The 16,644-nt window shown below is 34.6% G+C and overlaps 1 protein-coding gene across 4 annotated transcripts in view; it reads left to right on the forward strand.

Annotated features, from left to right (window-relative positions):
- The window catches only part of LOC149951346 (uncharacterized), a 468,892-nt gene that overhangs the window by 342,664 nt on the left and 109,584 nt on the right, over positions 1-16,644 (forward strand). The gene's annotated exons all lie outside the window — the stretch shown is intronic.

A 16,644-nucleotide genomic window follows, 5' to 3' on the forward strand; every position in this document is an offset into this window, starting at 1 on the left:
AATATTTTATTCCTTTCATTCTCACTCTCTTACGCTAGCTCTAATTCGGGGAGTGACGATAAAGCGGAAAATTCACTCTTAGGAGTGGAGTGAATTTTCAAAGAGTGAGAGTAAAAATATTTTATTTCTTTCACGCTAGAGTGAGAGTGAAAATATTTTATCTCTTTCTAGAGTGAGAGTGAAAATATTTTACTTCTTTCACTCTAGAGTGAGAGTGAAAATATTTGACTTCTTTCACTCTAGAGTGAGAGTGAAAATATTTTACTTCTTTCACTACAGAGTGAGAGTGAAAATATTTTACTTCTTTCACTACAGAGTGAGAGTGAAAATATTTTACTTCTTTCAATCTAGAGTGAGAGTGAAAATATTTTACTTCTTTCACTACAGAGTGAGAGTGAAAATATTTTACTTCTTTCACTACAGAGTGAGAGTGAAAATATTTTACTTCTTTCACTACAGAGTGAGAGTGAAAATATTTTACTTCTTTCCCTCTAGAGTGAGAGTGAAAATATTTTACTTCTTTCACTCTAGAGTGAGAGTGAAAATATTTGACTTCTTTCACTCTAGAGTGAGAGTGAAAATATTTTACTTCTTTCACTCTAGAGTGAGAGTGAAAATATTTTACTTCTTTCACTACAGAGTGAGAGTGAAAATATTTTACTTCTTTCACTACAGAGTGAGAGTGAAAATATTTTACTTCTTTCCCTCTAGAGTGAGAGTGAAAATATTTTACTTCTTTCCCTCTAGAGTGAGAGTGAAAATATTTTACTTCTTTCACTCTAGAGTGAGAGTGAAAATATTTTACTTCTTTCACTACAGAGTGAGAGTGAAAATATTTTACTTCTTTCACTCTAGAGTGAGAGTGAAAATATTTTACTTCTTTCACTCTAGAGTGAGAGTGAAAATATTTTACTTCTTTCACTCTAGAGTGAGAGTGAAAATATTTTACTTCTTTCACTCTAGAGTGAGAGTGAAAATATTTTACTTCTTTCACTACAGAGTGAGAGTGAAAATATTTTACTTCTTTCACTCTAGAGTGAGAGTGAAAATATTTTACTTCTTTCACTCTAGAGTGAGAGTGAAAATATTTTACTTCTTTCACTCTAGAGTGAGAGTGAAAATATTTTACTTCTTTCACTCTAGAGTGAGAGTGAAAATATTTTACTTCTTTCACTCTAGAGTGAGAGTGAAAATATTTTACTTCTTTCACTCTAGAGTGAGAGTGAAAATATTTTACTTCTTTCACTCTAGAGTGAGAGTGAAAATATTTTACTTCTTTCACTCTAGAGTGAGAGTGAAAATATTTTACTTCTTTCACTCTAGAGTGAGAGTGAAAATATTTTACTTCTTTCACTCTAGAGTGAGAGTGAAAATATTTTACTTCTTTCACTCTAGAGTGAGAGTGAAAATATTTACTTCTTTCACTCTAGAGTGAGAGTGAAAATATTTTACTTCTTTCACTCTAGAGTGAGAGTGAAAATATTTTACTTCTTTCACTCTAGAGTGAGAGTGAAAATATTTTACTTCTTTCACTCTAGAGTGAGAGTGAAAATATTTTACTTCTTTCACTCTAGAGTGAGAGTGAAAATATTTTACTTCTTTCACTCTAGAGTGAGAGTGAAAATATTTTACTTCTTTCACTCTAGAGTGAGAGTGAAAATATTTTACTTCTTTCACTCTAGAGTGAGAGTGAAAATATTTTACTTCTTTCACTACAGAGTGAGAGTGAAAATATTTTACTTCTTTCACTCTAGAGTGAGAGTGAAAATATTTTACTTCTTTCACTCTAGAGTGAGAGTGAAAATATTTTACTTCTTTCACTCTAGAGTGAGAGTGAAAATATTTTACTTCTTTCACTCTAGAGTGAGAGTGAAAATATTTTACTTCTTTCACTCTAGAGTGAGAGTGAAAATATTTTACTTCTTTCACTCTAGAGTGAGAGTGAAAATATTTTACTTCTTTCACTCTAGAGTGAGAGTGAAAATATTTTACTTCTTTCACTCTAGAGTGAGAGTGAAAATATTTTACTTCTTTCACTCTAGAGTGAGAGTGAAAATATTTTACTTCTTTCACTCTAGAGTGAGAGTGAAAATATTTTACTTCTTTCACTCTAGAGTGAGAGTGAAAATATTTTACTTCTTTCACTCTAGAGTGAGAGTGAAAATATTTTACTTCTTTCACTCTAGAGTGAGAGTGAAAATATTTTACTTCTTTCACTCTAGAGTGAGAGTGAAAATATTTTACTTCTTTCACTACAGAGTGAGAGTGAAAATATTTTACTTCTTTCACTCTAGAGTGAGAGTGAAAATATTTTACTTCTTTCACTCTAGAGTGAGAGTGAAAATATTTTACTTCTTTCCCTCTAGAGTGAGAGTGAAAATATTTTACTTCTTTCACTCTAGAGTGAGAGTGAAAATATTTTACTTCTTTCACTACAGAGTGAGAGTGAAAATATTTTACTTCTTTCACTACAGAGTGAGAGTGAAAATATTTTACTTCTTTCACTCTAGAGTGAGAGTGAAAATATTTTACTTCTTTCACTCTAGAGTGAGAGTGAAAATATTTTACTTCTTTCACTCTAGAGTGAGAGTGAAAATATTTTACTTCTTTCACTCTAGAGTGAGAGTGAAAATATTTTACTTCTTTCACTACAGAGTGAGAGTGAAAATATTTTACTTCTTTCACTCTAGAGTGAGAGTGAAAATATTTTACTTCTTTCACTCTAGAGTGAGAGTGAAAATATTTTACTTCTTTCACTCTAGAGTGAGAGTGAAAATATTTTACTTCTTTCCCTCTAGAGTGAGAGTGAAAATATTTTACTTCTTTCACTCTAGAGTGAGAGTGAAAATATTTTACTTCTTTCACTCTAGAGTGAGAGTGAAAATATTTTACTTCTTTCACTACAGAGTGAGAGTGAAAATATTTTACTTCTTTCACTCTAGAGTGAGAGTGAAAATATTTTACTTCTTTCACTCTAGAGTGAGAGTGAAAATATTTTACTTCTTTCACTCTAGAGTGAGAGTGAAAATATTTTACTTCTTTCACTCTAGAGTGAGAGTGAAAATATTTGACTTCTTTCACTCTAGAGTGAGAGTGAAAATATTTTATTCCTTTCATTCTCACTCTCTTACGCTAGCTCTAATTCGGGGAGTGACGATAAAGCGGAAAATTCACTCTTAGGAGTGGAGTGAATTTTCAAAGAGTGAGAGTAAAAATATTTTATTTCTTTCACGCTAGAGTGAGAGTGAAAATATTTTATCTCTTTCTAGAGTGAGAGTGAAAATATTTTACTTCTTTCACTCTAGAGTGAGAGTGAAAATATTTGACTTCTTTCACTCTAGAGTGAGAATGAAAATATTTTACTTTCACTCTAGAGTGAGTGTGAAAATATTTTATTCCTTTCATTCTCACTCTCTTACGCTAGCTCTAATTCGGGGAGTGACGATAAAGCGGAAAATTCACTCTTAGGAGTGGAGTGAATTTTCAAAGAGTGGAGTAAAAAAATTGGAGGACGGCAGCACTCGCGAAATATCACTCGGAGTTTTGCCCAGGTCTGGAAATAATAACCGCTGGCGAGATAGGCTAGCCCGGCCTAGGGGTTTCGATCGTTGTTTGTGTAGATGACCACCTATGTATGTTCGAGCCTCGTCATGTTAAGAAATATATATATTATAAATAATAAGTAAAAAGTAATATAAAAATAATACAGTGTAATTTAGAATATTGGAATATTATAATTGTTGAATTTAAAACTAAGTTTTAATCTTAAATTAAATAACTATAATATAATCAATATATTAATAATAATATATTTTCAGTTTCTCTTCCCAATTTTTTAATTTAAATAAAAGTTATTTTTCTTATTAATTTTAAGTTACAATATTATTATTATTATGATTATTATGTAGCGAAGCCAGTCGTCGTTTGGTATATACTTTAAGCATATGTAACATAATGACTCATAAGTATGCCACAAGCTCTATTTCTTCACTAACGATTTGTTTCACAGATATTGCGTCATCCGTACCCTACATAATATTTGACGTCATATTTGATGTCATATTTGACGTCATCGAACCTCAAATGCCGATAATACGTCTGATAAACCGATGGCCATTATTTTAGTAAACAAACCGGTTTGAACAACCGAGGCTTAGGAGCTTAAATTAACTACAATATAGTGTCAAGTTCTGTTAATGTAATTAATTTGCAAATTAATGAAATTCTCTTAGACTCACGGTCTAAAATAAATTTGCAATGTCAAATAAAAGAAGCAGGTTTATTGGTAAAAATAGTTGAAATTCAGGTTGTGCTTTTCTGGCGCATCTACAAGGTTGGAGTCTTTGCAGATTATTTTGAGCCTAGGCCTAACTCTTCTAGGCTTGATATGGGTTTTAATAACGCTGGTGGAATATCCCACTTCGACGACTTGTTTCCTCTCGCTCGGTATAATGGAGATATTCACTTGCCAGATCCGATTCTTCTTTTATTTTTAACAAGATAAATGAGTCATTAAATGTTGTTTGAAACCTCTCACGGACTGGTATATTTCCTCACATATCCAGCATTTCTTTGGTACCCTAAGCGGAGACATCTTTCTCTTTCCCATAGCGGCTGGCTTATGAAAACAACAACGCATCTATGGAAATCATTTCACGACTTGTGACGTAGTTTATATCACGTGATCTGATGAAAAAAAGTTTTGAATAATGAAATAAGGAAACATGCAGAATTGAAATGGTTTTGATGACACATAGGAGTCACGAAATGCTTTTGGAAATACTGGGTACTTAAAGGTGACGAATAAGGTGCTTTCATAGCGTGTTAAAGACGGCGATAGTAAAATATCTATTTTTATTTCAAAGTGTGATCCCAAGTATGGTAATGGTAATAAACAAGTGGTCGAATGTTACATTTACACCTACAGTTACGTTAGATTAATAAAATACACTACCTGCACATTATTCTTAAAACCCGTTACGAAAATTAAACCAAAATGGTTTGCAACGAAATAGAAACACCTTCTTGAGTTTCCAACGCGTCCCCCTATGGGTTATAAAATGTCAGAGTAGTTACATTTTCACTTTCAGTTACGTTAGCTTAATAAAATTAACCACCTGTACATTATTCTTAAAACCCGTTACGAAAATTAAACCAAAATGGTTTGCAACGAAATAGAAACACCTGCTTGAGTTTCCAACGCGTCCCCCTATGGGTTATAAAATGTCAGAGTAGTTACATTTTCACTTTCAGTTACGTTAGCTTAATAAAATTAACCACCTGTACATTATTCTTAAAACCCGTTACGAAAATTAAACCAAAATGGTTTGCAACGAAATAGAAACACCTGCTTAAGTTTCCAACGCGTCCCCCTAGGGGTTATAAAATGTCAGAGTAGTTACATTTACACTTTCAGTTACGTTAGAGTAATAAAATTCACCTGTACATTATTTGTATTAATTATTCTAAAAACCGTTACGAAAATTAAACCAAAATGGTTTGCAACGAAATAGAAACACCTGCTTAAGTTTCCAACGCGTCCCCCTATGGGTTATAAAATGTCAGAATAGTTACATTTACACTTTCAGTTACGTTAGCTTAATAAAATTAACCACCTGTAAATTATTCTTAAAACCCGTTACGAAAATTAAACCAAAATGTTTTGCAACGAAATAGAAACACCTGCTTGAGTTTCCAAAGCGTCCTCCTATGGGTGATAAAATGTCAGAGTAGTTACATTTACACTTTCAGTTACGTTAGAGTAATAAAATTCACCTGTACATTATTTGTATTAATTATTCTAAAAACCGTTTCGAAAATTAAACCAAAATGGTTTGCAACGAAATAGAAACAGCTGCTTGTGTTTCCAACGCGTCCCCCTGTGGGTTATAAAATGTCAGAGTAGTTACATTTACACTTTCAGTTACGTTAGCTTAATAAAATTAACCACCTGTATATTATTCTTAAAACCCGTTACGAAAATTAAACCAAAATGGTTTGCAACGAAATAGAAACACCTGCTTAAGTTTCCAACGCGTCCCCCTAGGGGTTATAAAATGTCAGAGTAGTTACATTTACACTTTCAGTTACGTTAGCTTAATAAAATTAACCACCTGTACATTATTCTTAAAACCCGTTACGAAAATTAAACCAAAATGGTTTGCAACGAAATAGAAACACCTGCTTAAGTTTCCAACGCGTCCCCCTAGGGGTTATAAAATGTCAGAGTAGTTACATTTACACTTTCAGTTACGTTAGAGTAATAAAATTCACCTGTACATTATTTGTATTAATTATTCTAAAAACCGTTACGAAAATTAAACCAAAATGGTTTGCAACGAAATAGAAACAGCTGCTCGTGTTTCCAACGCGTCCCCCTATGGGTTATAAAATGTCAGAGTAGTTACATTTACACTTTAAGTTACGTTAGCTTAATAAAATTAACCACCTGTACATTATTCTTAAAACCAGTTACGAAAATTAAACCAAAAGGGTTTGCAACGAAATAGAAACACCTGCTTGAGTTTCCAACGCGTCCCCCTATGGGTTATAAAATGTCAGAATAGTTACATTTACACTTTCAGTTACGTTAGCTTAATAAAATTAACCACCTGTAAATTATTCTTAAAACCCGTTACGAAAATTAAACCAAAATGTTTTGCAACGAAATAGAAACACCTGCTTGAGTTTCCAAAGCGTCCCCCTATGGGTGATAAAATGTCAGAGTAGTTACATTTACACTTTCAGTTACGTTAGCTTAATAAAATTAACCACCTGTACATTATTCTTAAAACCCGTTACGAAAATTAAACCAAAATGGTTTGCAACGAAATCGAAACACCTGCTTGAGTTTCCAACGCGTCCCCCTATGGGTTATAAAATGTCAGAATAGTTACATTTACACTTTCAGTTACGTTAGCTTAATAAAATTAACCACCTGTAAATTATTCTTAAAACCCGTTACGAAAATTAAACCAAAATGTTTTGCAACGAAATAGAAACACCTGCTTGAGTTTCCAAAGCGTCCCCCTATGGGTGATAAAATGTCAGAGTAGTTACATTTACACTTTCAGTTACGTTAGCTTAATAAAATTAACCACCTGTACATTATTCTTAAAACCCGTTACGAAAATTAAACCAAAATGGTTTGCAACGAAATAGAAACACCTGCTTGAGTTTCCAACGCGTCCCCCTATGGGTTATAAAATGTCAGAGTAGTTACATATTCACTTTCAGTTACGTTAGCTTAATAAAATTAACCACCTGTACATTATTCTTAAAACCCGTTACGAAAATTAAACCAAAATGGTTTGCAACGAAATAGAAACACCTGCTTAAGTTTCCAACGCGTCCCCCTAGGGGTTATAAAATGTCAGAGTAGTTACATTTACACTTTCAGTTACGTTAGCTTAATAAAATTAACCACCTGTACATTATTCTTAAAACCCGTTACGAAAATTAAACCAAAATGGTTTGCAACGAAATAGAAACACCTGCTTAAGTTTCCAACGCGTCCCCCTAGGGGTTATAAAATGTCAGAGTAGTTACATTTACACTTTCAGTTACGTTAGAGTAATAAAATTCACCTGTACATTATTTGTATTAATTATCCTAAAAACCGTTACGAAAATTAAACCAAAATGGTGTGCAACGAAATAGAAACAGCTGCTCGTGTTTCCAACGCGTCCCCCTATGGGTTATAAAATGTCAGAGTAGTTACATTTACACTTTAAGTTACGTTAGCTTAATAAAATTAACCACCTGTACATTATTCTTAAAACCCGTTACGAAAATTAAACCAAAATGGTTTGCAACGAAATAGAAACACCTGCTTGAGTTTCCAACAAGTCCCCCTATGGGTTATAAAATGTCAGAGTAGTTACATTTACACTTTCAGTTACGTTAGCTTAATAAAATTAACCCCCTGTACATTATTCTTAAAACCCTTTACGAAAATTAAACCAAAATGGTTTGCAACGAAATAGAAACACCTGCTTGAGTTTCCAACCCGTCCCGTAGGGGTTATAAAATGTCAGAGTAGTTACATTTACACTTTCAGTTACGTTAGAGTAATAAAATTCACCTGTACATTATTTGTATTAATTATTCTAAAAACCGTTTCGAAAATTAAACCAAAATGGTTTGCAACGAAATAGAAACAGCTGCTTGTGTTTCTAACCAGTCCCCCTGTGGGTTATAAAATGTCAGAGTAGTTACATTTACACTTTCAGTCACGTTAGCTTAATAAAATTAACCACCTGTACATTATTCTTAAAACCCGTTACGAAAATTAAACCAAAATGGTTTGCAACGAAATAGAAACACCTGCTTGAGTTTCCAACCCGTCCCGTAGGGGTTATAAAATGTCAGAGTAGTTACATTTACACTTTCAGTTACGTTAGAGTAATAAAATTCACCTGTACATTATTTGTATTAATTATTCTAAAAACCGTTTCGAAAATTAAACCAAAATGGTTTGCAACGAAATAGAAACAGCTGCTTGTGTTTCCAACCAGTTCCCCTGTGGGTTATAAAATGTCAGAGTAGTTACATTTACACTTTAAGTTACGTTAGCTTAATAAAATTAACCACCTGTACATTATTCTTAAAACCCGTTACGAAAATTAAACCAAAATGGTTTGCAACGAAATAGAAACATCTGCTTGATATTCCAACGCGTCCCCCTATGGGTTATAAAATGTCAGAGTAGTTACATTTACACTTTCAGTCACGTTAGCTTAATAAAATTAACCACCTGTACATTATTCTTAAAACCCGTTACGAAAATTAAACCAAAATGGTTTGCAACGAAATAGAAACACCTGCTTGAGTTTCCAACGCGTCCCCCTAGGGCTTATAAAATGTCAGAGTACTTACATTTACACTTTCAGTTACGTTAGATTAATAAAATACACTACTTGCACATTATTCTTAAAACCCGTTACGAAAATTAAACCAAAATGGTTTGCAACGAAATAGAAATACCTGCTTAAGTTTCCAACGCGTCCCCCTAGGGGTTTTAGGTAGTATATATATCCTTTAGTCGCCCGAATCTAGGAATCCTGACACTAGTGAATCTTCCCGGAGTAACAAAAATGTAAGTTTCTAGGTGTTTTTATTGTTACAAATACTTAGTTGTTTTTTTCTTCTAGGGAATCGTTTGTAGCCGTACACATACTTTTTGCCATGATTTGGCCTAAAAATAAATATACGTCATCAAACGAGGTAATTTTTTAAAGTTTTATATTTAATGTTTTATATTTAAAGTTCAATACCAACCTTACAGATTGGATACAAAACTTCAGATGGTCGCGAAGACCTCATTGTTTTTCGAACACCGGCTGCTCAAAATTATTCGGGGGATGCAAACCGCAAAATGAACGCGATTAGCAACCATGTCAATAAGCTTCCCAGGGTTCAAGGACAATACCATATCGAGGCCGTCGATCGCCATGTTTTAAATATAGCGCGACTGGCCGAATACGTTATTGTCAAAGAAAGGCAAACCAAAGAGTACCTGGGAAACTTTATCGACTAAGATCGAATAATTGTGGCCACGAGATTCGAGTGTCCTAATTCCCCCGATTTAGAGCTACAGCCGGGAGAATTTCACCTCCATTTTAACAACGACCATACGCGGTATGAATCAATGACCGCCATCTTTTGTCGGTGAAAATATATAGTATTTCTTATTTTACAGAAATGTGTGCGCTTATGAAAAGGCGAGACAAGTGGCCGCTTATGTAAAAAGTATAGAGGGTAATCCCCTAGAATTATATCCCGACCGAATCGCCACCAGCCACATCTCCGACAAACCCGGAACCTCCAGCGAACAAACCTAGGGAGCTTGATCTTCGAAATGGTAATTACATAACAAAACTATCATGTTTCTCATTTTTAATTTTTAATTTTTATTACAGCTCCGGGAATCACCATCGTAGTAGAAGGAGGTAAAACATTAGGTTCCGAAAAAATAATTACAATTCTAATAGAATTTTTCATTTCTAGGTTCCGAGTTAAAAATTATCTTATAACACGTAATAAAGTTGTGTAAAAATTAAGTTGTATAACAAATTGTATATAAATTAAGTTGTATAAAAAATCGTATAAAAATTGTATAAAAAATTGTATAATAGGTTGTATTAAAATAAAGCAACACACTGATCAAAAGAGGTAAACTTATTGTTACGTATCACTAAATTTTAAATGTTTCACTAGTTAAATTGTTTTAACTTTATTGTATTTAAAAAATATGCAGGAGGACTTGGCCCAAAAACGTTTGGTATAAATTTACATAGTAACACGCCTCCCTCATTCAAGCGGAGTTTCACCAGCTTGTTATCTCGGCGGGAGATAAAAACGCGCGCCACACCGCCGTGGAGAGAAAGTTTTACCGAGGTTCCCCGAAAGCGCAGAGAGAGAGTGTTTCGCCGAAGAACCGAGGTTCCCCGAAAAGCGTGACGTCGAGAGAGAGAGTTTCGCTGAGAGAGAGATAGTTTCCCCGAAAAGAACGCCGCGAGCTATTAAAAAATTCCTGCACGTTTTATACAAGGACGAAATTTTATAGTTGAATTGATTCGATAACAAAAAGTGGATTATTCATGCAATGGCCTTTAAAAAGGGTATGTTAAAAACGTTTTTAAACTTTATTTTATTTAACACGTATTTTATTTTAGTTTCTCTGACGTTACAATCACCCACTTGATTGGTGGTCACCGTATCAATTTTTAACAAAGAGCCAGGTATTTACATTTCTAATGGAGCCCAAAGTACGGACATTTCCTTGGAAACATGGGACGCCCTTACAAAAGAATGGTCTTCCGTCATTGAAAATCTAAACTCAACAACAATAAAAAAGATTTATCTACCAATTCCGACCATCGAACCTTATTCCGATTGCACTTTTGAACACAATTTTGAAGTTTCTTGTTCGGGAGGAAGATTTTCATGGAATTTAATTCCGTTTACCCAAAAATATTTGGAATACGAAATTAACTTATCAGCCAGTCTATCACTTAATGCAGAGCAAGTGTTAACTGTTCATCTATACACACTTTAAAATCATTTACAGCTAAGTGTGTTAAAACAAAGCGTACCGGTTATAGACCTAATGTTTAGTGTCTTGGTCGACAATTTTTCGAAATTTCAAGCGGGTTATAAACCATTACAGAAGCAAGTCCCCTGTGACTTTATAGAAATTTACGCCGCCTTTCGTATTTCTCAGGATCACCAAGTGGAAAAAGATTTTTTGGAACAATTTATAGGTTATTGTCCATTTGACGTAAGGGATTTGATTGATCATTGTTTAAATGACGTAATATATTTGAAAAACATTTTCAGTTCAAAAATAAATTTTTTTATTAGTAAATGTGTTCTTTGTTATTATACCATACAAAATATTAGTGTACACTAGCAAATTATATACACGAGGAACCATGATCTACTACAAAATAGTTTCAGTATAGATTCATAAGTGCCTCCTTAGGTTAATAAACAGGCACTACTTTAGGCCTAGCGACGATGCGTAACGTCAGAAAATAGTTAGCTGATTTTAATTGTACATCATTTAAAATGTCCTTTACAATACCAACGCGTTCAGAATAGTCTTTTCGCACAATTTTTCAGTTTTAATATGTTGAAAACGAGGGGAAAGACACTCTGCGAACTCCGTTGAAAACGATGTTTGGTTTTCACTAGCTCACAAAAGTTTTATTGATTTAACGTCTACATTACATTTTAATACTCATTTAATTGTTTCTGGTTGAAAATTATAAAATGCTACAAAATGGTCTAGATTTCTTCCGATTTAGAGTTTCAATGACATGAGTAATTAAGCTATAGACCAGAACCTTCTCGTTAGTGCTTGAATAGGGGGCTTGATTTGAATCATACTCGTATGGTATATTACCGCAGTTCTGGTTTAAAACGAATTTACATCTCGGGTAATATTTAGCGTGCTCTTCCATCGGAATATCGTTCTTGTCCCAGTATAGCAACTCTCCAGCACAACAGAAGCACTTGATACAATCTTGGTTATACGTGTAGAAGAGACCTGCTTGTGCTAAATCTCTCACGTCTATGTAATCAATCGGAAAATCCTTAAACGACTGTAATCTTAGAAATTCAGATCGCATAGGTCCTAAATTCCATGGATCGTTCGTTTCGCGAAGCACGGGAATGTTATCCGTAGTTTCATCCTGAACAAATTTGTAATTCGGGAAACGTTGGATGTGAATTAGTAAAGGTACATTCCCCTCTTTCCAATCGTTAACCAAACCATCTCAACAGAAACACATGACAATATTTTTATGCCCAGTGTAAAAAAAGCCGGCGTTTGCCAACTCATTTACGTTTAAAAAGGTTGCCGGAAAATTTTAGTTGAAACTCTATTCTTTTTCTTTCAAAATGCATTTTACGTATTTAAAGCTGGTTAAAAATTTAGCTCGTTTAAAATGTAACCGGCGTCACGTAGCGGCCACTGTCGTCACCTAGCGGTAAATTGTAACTGGCGTCACCTAGCAGTAACTTAAAAACCGCCACCTAGTGGTTATGGTTTTCAAAACACCTGACACAAGGAAAAAAAACAAATATATAGTTAAACAGACGAGCGTTATTAAAGGGTACTCTTCGAAGAAAGGCATTTCTTCCAATATGTTACTTTTAAACTTTATTCAAACTAATCAAGTATAGTTCAATATTACCGCCTCTCAAACGGTACCAAATAGTCCAAAATTGCCCTTTCAGCCGCCACACTCGGTACCGAAAACACCTGCCAGTAAGTTATTTCCGCCCATTATTTCATATGACGCTATAAAATACCAACGACCATGTCATATATTAACTTACCTAATTTTAATATTTACTGTTGACAATTACTATATTCAATTCGTTTAACCATTATTATTACCAAGTAAATACGCGGGAGATTATAACAAAAAGTGCAAATGTTTTCAACAGTAGTTTTGACGAAAACGTATTTCTTAAATTTGTTAGGCTTAGCTTTTTACTGCAATATTAACCGAAATATCAACATTAAACTAACATTCAGGAACATTCGTTGGTCAAGTATTTAAACAATGCTTACATTAATAATGCAGTCGTTACAATCAGGGTAGTGTGTGCTGCCACTAACTTCTTAATTTACCCCTAGTGGTGAAAAATGGCAATACAATAATGGTCTTTATTACCCTCGGTCCACGAATTAAGTAACTTTCGTAATTTGCTACGGTTAAAAAAGTTCAATTTACCCCTAGTGGTGAAAAATGGCAATACAATAATGGTCTTTATTACCCTCGGTCAACGAATTAAGTAACGTTCGTAATTTGTTACGTTTAAAAAAGTTCAATTTACCCCTAGTGGTGAAAAATGGCAATACTACAATGTTCTTTAATAATAAACGAACAACGAACGTTTATAAGAGTTCAATTTATCCCTGGTGGTGAGAAATGGCAATACTATAATGTTCTTTAATAAACAATGAACGTTTATCGGCCGTATTCTGCATGACCCCGCAAGTAAGAAGGGAAACGCCTATCTTGCTTCGGCGCTATCATTCGACGAGAGCTCACCGATTTCCCTCTTCTTTTCCCTCTTGCTTGGCCAATTGAAGGCCTGGTATGACGTCACTAGTATGACGTATTACTTTTTCGAATTCCCAATTTCCGGTTACGTTTTTCCTAATTTTTTTTGTCATTTGTAAAATGGCTTTTCCCGGAGCTGCTGCTGGAGTTGTTGCTATCGCGGCAATTGAAGCGTTAGGCTTAGCGGAAGAAAGAGAAATATATCGTAGAGAGCGTCGTGATGTATTTGTAATGCCTGACAAAGAATTTATTTGCTCAATATAGATTGAGGAAAGACGATGTGCGTGAGTTATGTAACCAGTTAAGACCGTTTTTGGAAAAGCAGGATCGCAGTGCGTACGTTTTAAGCGTTGAAGATGAGGTTTGTGTCACGCTATTGTTTTATGTATTACGACACTATAACTTTCAGGGGGGGGGGAGTCGTGGAGATCAGTAAGGAGGGAAGATTCAAAAAGTTCCAAATGTAACCTTGAGAATCTGACCCACGCACTAAACTCGAGGGAAATTTAAATACTTATTTCCCCGTGCCGTATGTATCGAATTTATTTGTTCGGATCCTTAGAGTCGGTATTGTCACAGAGTAGGTAAATGAAATCAATAGTAGCTATGCAAAACAGTAACTCTTTTATTCGTACTTGGAATTATCAATGGTAATCGTATACAATTTAACTGGTACTTCTTACCTAACGGTTAAAGGATTAACAGTTCGTGGCTATGGTGGGCCTTGGGGTTGTGACGAATAATATATATATACAAAAAAAATACTTTGGTTGGTAGTTTAAAAAAAATAAATATAAAGAAACTGGCTTTGGCTAGCCTGACGTAAATAAAAATAGTTAACTATCACCAATTTCGTATTTAGTTCGGATGTGGAGGATTTGACAGACTAGATGGTAAAGGAGTATGGCTGCTCTGACAGTTGAACAAAAGAACTAAATCTACGGGGTTTCTGGTCTAACAAAAGGGGTGGCATATAATCGTCTGCTAAACTCGCAGGAAATTAGGTCGGGACATAAGAGTTTCAGTTTACACAATACATTTAAACGAAATAAAGAAAAATTATAAAGGAAATGTTCAAAAGTACTTATCGCTCTTCAAGTAACCTTCCAAGGAAGAACCGCACATAACTTCTACACCAAAGTCATCGCGCACAACCACGAATTCGACCGAAATACCCGCACAAGTACCGTGCACTTTTAACCTTCATGTCGAACCGCGTCACCGAATGCTGTATACCACATTCTGATCACCCTTGAAGAAACGATTAAAACAAAACTAAAGAAAAACTGACTTTGTCCAAAGCTGACTTGGCTTTATATACTAGATAAATAGATGACCCCTTATCTTATCGGGGTGTGTAAATAACTAAAAAAAGTTACGGGGCTGCCAGATTAGGCCAGAGAAACGAAATGAAACAAAAAACAATATATGAATGGTCCCTAGATGGCTATACTGAGGGAAAAAACGATAAAAAGTAGAAAAATAACAAGATGATCACTCCCGAAAGTTAAAGGGTCGTGATATCTGGTTCTGGCTCTTTTCAACGTATTTTGGCTAGTAACTATGAAACTGGTATGAGCCAACCATCAGTAAGTAGGGCTATTCAAAGAGTAACCTCTGCTATAATTGAGGCCAAACTCAACACTTGTGTATTTCCTGTCGAAACAGTTGAAGATGTAAAGGTATATTACAATTTCTTGTTTGTTTGTTATGGCTTGGAAATAAATATATTTGTATTTTCAGAGGTCTTTCTTGAATAGATGTGTGCTACCAAATGTCCTAGGCGCGGTTGATTGTACACACATCAATATAAAGGCCCCGAGTGTACATCCCCTCGAATATTTGGATCGTAAAGGGAACTATTCCATAAATGTACAGCTGGTTTGCGACAACGATTTGAGAATAACCGATATCGTAGCACGTTGGCCAGGTTGTACACATGACTCTTTTATTTGGCGTAACTCGGGATTATGTAAACGATTTCAAAACGGTGAAATGCCCCCGGGATATCTACTTGGTGACAATGGATATGGTCTTCAGCCTTGGCTTATAACTCCATTATTAAATCCTGTCACACCACAAGAGATAGAATTTAATAGGCGTCATAAACGAGGTACATATATTATTATTATTATTATTATTCAGCGTCATTAACATCATTTATATTTAAGGGCGAAACGTTATTGAACGTGTCAATGGTATATTGAAATCAAGGTTCAGGTGTCTTGACGAAACTGGAGGTAGTTTATGTTACGAGCCACCAGTTGTTTGTAAAATAACTTTAGCCTGCTGCCTCTTGCATAATTTCTGCATTGAGAACAATATTCCTCATCCCGCTGCACCTGGTACAAAGAAAGTAGTTAGTGTTGGACAGATATTGTTATTTGGCCTATCGTATCCGCTACAGAGTTTTTCCAGATATTATAAATCCAATTTACTCAAAAACAAGGTGAATGACGCCACTAACTTTGACCTTTTGACTTCGCGAATTAGGTAACCACAGGTCAACGAGTATTTAACGTGTTTGGTATTGGAAATTACTCAAAATTGGTATCGGAATCAGTTAAATTACAATATCGGCCAACATTAAAAATATAAATATGTGAAATAATATACAACTTAAACCTTTTATGACCTTATAGCCGAATTAGCAGGTGATATACTACGGATTGCCGCTGCACACGAAATGCCAAATGATGAATTGCAGCAAGTGGAAATTGGAAACAATTTCTTAGCTCAAGGACGCATTCTTAGGCAACAACTTGTGGACCTGTGTGTAGTAGCAGAAGTGGTAAGTTAAAAAACTATTTTTATTTTGTGGAATAGAAAATAGGTTTATTTCATTTCCACACCACCCATGAGGTAGAAATAATGGCGCGTTGTGTTTTTAATGAGGTTTCCCATCACCTTAAATTAATAAATAACTTAGGCTCAGGCCTACCCTCAGGCGTGTTAACCAAAAAAAATTAAACCTCAGATTCATCTGTAGGGAGAGGCTCTTGCGGAACCTGTACCAGACCACCAGTAACAGCTGTGACGAGTTGCCACAAAGCTTCACTTTTTC

The sequence above is a fragment of the Leiobunum rupestre genome, chromosome 3 (genome assembly GCF_980474605.1).
Source record: "Leiobunum rupestre chromosome 3, qqLeiRupe1.1.hap1, whole genome shotgun sequence".
NCBI classification, from domain to species: Eukaryota; Metazoa; Arthropoda; class Arachnida; order Opiliones; family Sclerosomatidae; genus Leiobunum; species Leiobunum rupestre.